Raw genomic sequence first — 5,876 nt, 5'->3', positions numbered from 1 at the left:
CACAGCAAAGGCCACTAGTGTCCCTAGTTTTCCTGTTGGTCAGTTTTGCCCCTCAGTGACCCCTGAGAATCACTACTTAGTCTTGGGTTTTCTGGCAGCTGTTGATTTGTATCTAGTTATTCCAAGTCTCAGACGGGGGCATTGGTGTCAGCTGATGGCAGACCATCTGATCCAGCATCCTCTTGCTTTCAGGGCATGTGCTCGGCCCAGACTTGGGTTGCATTGGTGTGACAATCCTGGTCCAGTGCACCTATGTCCCCAGGCAGTTCAGGGTACAGGTAAAACCCAGACACAAACTGCAGAGTCAATAATTTGTGAACCACCTGATTCTGTGTTTCCAGTCAGTTCAGGACCTATACAGGAACCAGATGCAGGCCAGACACGCAGCAATCACAGACTGTGGCTATGACCCCCTGGGAGGTCTGGGTGGAAGCAAAGCAAGGGCTTGGATGGCTGGACCAGCAGCTCTTGGAGCACTGGCTCACTCGGCACAGGGCTCGCGCAGGGAGGGACCTCACGTGCCCCCCAGCTAGAGCAGTCCCTGGGGCTTCTGAGTGATGACCTCCTGTCTCTTCTCAAAATGCTTAACTAATTATATCCACAAAGGCACTGTTTCCCAATGAGGCCGCGTTCATAGACATCTCATGGGGAAGGGAAAATGTTCAACTCTCTATAATGCTACTAAAACCCAGGATAGTGGTTGCTTTTGGGGAGAATAGTAATTGGAAGTCCACAAGGAAGACTTTGGGATGATAGTAATTTTCCATTTCTTATTCTGGGTACTGGTTATGCAGGTGTTTTCATTCTGAAAAATTCATCTAACTGTCCACCTATGATCTATGCTCTTTTATTTCTATATGTTGAGTTAAAATGTTTTTTGTCAGACTGGTGTTGAACTCACTTTGCAGCCCAGGCTGGCCTCAAACTCGCAACTATCCTCCTGCCTCAGCCTCCTGAGTGCTGGGATTACAGGTGTGTACTGCCATGCCCAGCATAAAATACTTTTTACAATGACACTGAGATTGAACCCAAGGCCTTGCACAGGCTAGCCAAATACTCTAGCACTAGTTATATCCCCAATGTGATAATTACTTTTTAACAAAAGTAATTCATCAAAAGGATTAGTAAAAATTATCTACATTTTCCCATTCCTCCAATCTTCCTAATGAAGGGAGTCTTTAATTCTCAGAACAGACCGCAACCAGGGAAGCACTATCAGCTCTGGATACCTTGAGTTTTGCAGGATATAGGCACTACAATACAAAGGGAATCACTGACAAATTATACTCCAGGAAGAAACTTATGCAAATTTCCTTTGGGACTGAAATCAATATAGCTCCCCTTGCTTTGTTTCAGGTAGGGTCAGCATGGTGTATCTCTTTCCATGTCCTCACTTTTAATGTCTATAGATCTTTATATTTAAAGTGGGTTTATTTTATATCAGATAGAGTTGGTACTTTTTTATACACTCTGAAAATCTCTGTCTTTAATTAGGGTTTTATTGACATTCAAAGTGATTATTGTTAAAAATCGGACTAGTATTTATCATATTTGTCACTATTTTCTATTTGCTGATCTTGTTCTTTTTTTAGTACTTTGTCTCCTATTGTCTGCATTTTATGGTTTTAATTAAAATTTCATAGGATTCCATTTTCTTCCCAGTTTTACTTTTTGAGCGGTTGCCCCTGCTGTCAAACATTTCACCTTTGTGCAGGGATGCATAATCAAATACATTGTTGGCTTTTTGGAGGTGGGAGGGTCAAACCCAGGGCTTCATGCATGCATGCAAGCAGTGTCGCTCTTATTACTTTGAACAAACTGTTAAGTGTTAGATCAATTAAAAGTAAGGAAAATAAAAGCCTTATTTTACCTTCATGTATTCTTTCTTCAATGTTCTCCTTTGTTTAAGCAGATCTGAGTTTCTACCTATCATCTTTTCTCTTCTCTCTGAAGAATTCCTTTTTTTGTTTGTTTGTTTGTTTGTTTTTCTCCGGTACCGGGAACCGAACTCACAACCTTGCGCTTGCCAGGCAGGCGCTTTTGCCGCTGAGCTAAATCCCCAGCCCCTCTGAAGAATTCCTTTTAACATGTCTTGTAAGACAGGCCCACTACCAACAAATTACTTTACTTTTTGTTTGTCTAGGAAAGTATTTTTCCTTCACTTGTGAAGGACATTTTTGCAGGGTAGAAAATTCTAAGTTGGCAGTTTTTTCTCCTTCAACACTTTAAATGTTTCATCCCATTCTCTTCTTGTTTGTGCTGTTTCTTAGAAGTCATGTGCAGTTCTTACTTTTGCTCCTTTGTGGGTAAAATTTATTTTCCTCTTCATTCTTTCAGAACCCTTCTCTCACTCTCTCTCTCCCTTCTTTCCTTGGTCTTTTGAGATAGGTTATCTGTGTAGCCCAGGCTGACCTTGTAGCCCAGGTTGACCTTGAATTTGTGATCCTTCTGCCTCAGCCTCCCAAATATGGGAATTACAGGCATGTACCACCATGCCTGGCAAGATTTTTTTTCTCTTTGATTTTCTAAAATTTGAATATGATATGCTTAGGTATAGTTTTATGGGCATGGATACTACTTAATGTTCTCTGGGCTCTTTGGATCTGTGGTTTGGTGTCTTACATTAATTTGGCAGAAATTCTCAGTCATTATGTCATCAAATATTGCTTCTGTTCCCTTCTCTTTTCCTGATGTCCCCATTACGCATTTGTTATGCCATTTGTAGTTGTTACACTGTTCTTGCATATTCCGTTCCACTGTTTTTTCCAGTCTTTTAAAAATTTATTTATTTAGAACATGTTTATATTAAAGAGTAGTGATATTTATTTGGGAAATTGGGACATTCATATACTAAACCTTGCTAATTTTTAATCCCTTTATCCCCTTTCTCCTTTCACAGTCTTTTTTTCCTCTTTTTTCCCAGCTTTATTTATGTGTTTATTTCGCTTTCCAGCTTTAGAAGTTTCTAGTATCACCCCAAACTTGGAGGTTCTTTCTTTGCCATGTCTAGACCTCTGATAAGCCCATCAGAAGCATGCTTAATTTCTGTTACATTGTTTTTCATCTCTAGCACATCTTTTCAATCATTTCTTAGAATTTACGTTGTGCTGCTTATATCATCCATGTGTTCTTTTGTTTGTGTTTTTGTGGTTTTTTGTTTTTTTGAGACAGGATCTTACTATGTAGCCCAGCCTGGCCTCAAATTCCTGATCCTGTGCCTGCCTGCCATGTGTGAGGTCCTGAGTTTGATTCCCAGGATCCAAAAAACAAACAAACAAACAAAAAATTCCTGATCCTCCTGCCCTAGCATCCCAAGTGCTGGGATTGTAGGTGTTTGCCACTATATCCAGCCTGTCTGTTCTTGTTATCTATTTTGTTCATTAAGCTTATTAATCATGGTTTTTAAAAGTTCCTAATCAACATTTCTGCCACATTGGACTCTAGTTCTGATATTTAACCAGTCTCTTGAAATTATGTTTTTCCTTTTAGTATACCTTATAAAGTACTTTTCAGGGTTTCCTCCCCATAGATAGAATGCTAGAATGGCTGTAGGTGGGTGTTTCCCTTTCCACTGACCCTTTCCAGGTCAGTTTGGCTTTGATAACTAGTTTCTCCTGAGAGCAGGCCTTATTAGAACAGAATGCTCTGGAACTGCCAAAATGGTTCATCTTCCTTCTCCCAACAACTGGGACTTTGCCCTGATATTCACTGCAAGAAATAGGTTTAGATCCTGGAGGTCAAACTCACAAAAGTCTGGGGCCCTCAGCAACTGGGACCCTGTGGGGTTTCTGACCCTCAGACTTATCTATATAAGCCTCTGGCACCTGTCAATTACAGGTCAGGCCCTTCGCTGGTTCCTACAGAAGCTTGCGTGTGAGCTTTTCCTCTGGTGAGTTTCAATTCTGTGTCTGTCAGTCTATGATTTTGGGGGCAATTGCTGGCTCTGTGACTTCACTTCTCTCATAGATCTAAGAGTTGTTGATTTTTCAGTTTGTTCCACTTTTCACTTGTTAGGATTAAGCAGTGATGTCTAAGCTTCTTACATGGGCTAGAAACACCCTCTCACCCCTTCCCCTGACACAGTCTGTACTGTACTATACTGATTCAAGGGGTAGATCCGGATCAGCCGTAACCAATCACCAACACACATTCTCCAACCCACTACCTCAAGCCTATTTCAAGATTGTAAGGGAAAGGTGCTGGTTTTGCCACTATAAACAAGCTGGGGCTCCAACATTTTAATTTTACTCTTAGATGGTGAGTGACCCCCGCAGGTTGTCAGTTTAGCAGCATCCAGATTGCTAGGGTCTCATGTACACACAGGATTGTCTTGATTTGGCCAATTTGCATTGTTTGTACTTTCCATGTGAAGCAACCATGTGTTTAGAAATCATTGTCAAATGCTTATTATGCTCCAAAGAGAAGGAGCAAGATAAGGTTACAATTCATGTTCACTCCTGCTTAAGCCCTAACACACAGGAGTGCCACAATGGCATCAAATACATTCCAGAAAGCTACTTCAGTGTATCGTAGATACTAAAACACAGTTTATTAAATTATAAAACAGTAGCCACATTAGCTAAGAAGTTTGTTCCCCCCTACCAAACCCGACAGTACCCCTACTGTGGCACTGAGAACAACAGAGATGCTGTGGTTTGGGTAGGTGTGGGGAGTTTGGTCCCCAGCGTTGTGCTACTGGGAGGTAGGGAAACTTGAAGAAGGCACCTTGTGGGAGGCCTTCTGGTCACTGGGGGTACACTGGAAAGAGCTGTGGGACCCTGGTCCCTTCATCTTTTCCTCACATTCTGGCCATGAGCTGAGCAATTTGCTCCATCAAGTACTCCCTGCCATGGTGTACTGCCTCACCACAGACCCCAAAAGAATGAGGCCAACGGAACATGGCCTGACACCTCCCAAACTGTGAGTCCAAATAAACTCTTTCTCTTCATAAGCTGATTATCTCAGGCGTTTGTTATAGTGATGGAAAGGTGACTCACCCAGTAGGAAACTTGGATTCAGAATTTGGAAGGACTGGCGAGTTACTCACTCGTGGTGCTTTCCCAGTCACTGAGAATCGTCTTGCTGAGCTGAGCGGGCACAGAACTGTGCAGATAAAAGGCCCAGCACAGCCAGGAAAGAAGTGGAAGGGAAACTTTCTCTTGGACAAAATCTAGTGGAATAATTAAGTTCCAAGGATAAAGACAGTATCTATCAGTCATCTGTTCATGAAAAAAAAAGCTTCATGTATTGGTCAGGGTACTTTCTTCAACAAGCAGTAAGTTCTGTAATTCAAACTGGAGCAAAGATAATAAGAAGCCCAAAGTCAGGAAAGCTCACATATGACACCTCGGGATACAGCTTCACTTTCTTTTGTGAAGTAAAATGGGCATTTGGGAATGCTACCGTGGCAATTAAGTGCATGTGTCACATCCCAAAATTAGGAGAAAATTACAAACTAAGCATTTTGGACCTTGAAGTAAACCAAACCAAAACACACAGGGTCACTCTGACACTCTAGAACCCCACTACTAATGCTGTTTCACTCATTCCCGGAAGTTGTTGACTCCTTGACCTAAAATACGTTTTTCTCACTTTTGTAATATGATAGCTGAAGATCTGTTACAACCTGTACGGATACAATTTTCATGTGAACATTTTGTGTTTTTCCCCCTCATATCATGAACAAATTTATTAATCATAGTAATTCTGTTTGTCTCATTTTTCCTCCGAAAACATGTTGTGTTTCCTTATTTAGCAATCCATTCTCTGAAGTCTGAACTTGCAACTATTTTGCAAATAGCATTTTTCTCTTGTTTTAAGTGCATCTGGCTGTATCTTCCTGTCATAGCTGAGGGGCTGCCAAGAGCACCTGAAGC

This window comes from Chinchilla lanigera, unplaced genomic scaffold, assembly GCF_000276665.1.
Source record: "Chinchilla lanigera isolate Chin_1 unplaced genomic scaffold, ChiLan1.0 scaffold00066, whole genome shotgun sequence".
NCBI lineage: Eukaryota > Metazoa > Chordata > Mammalia > Rodentia > Chinchillidae > Chinchilla > Chinchilla lanigera.
Note: the sequence above shows the minus strand (reverse complement) of the source record.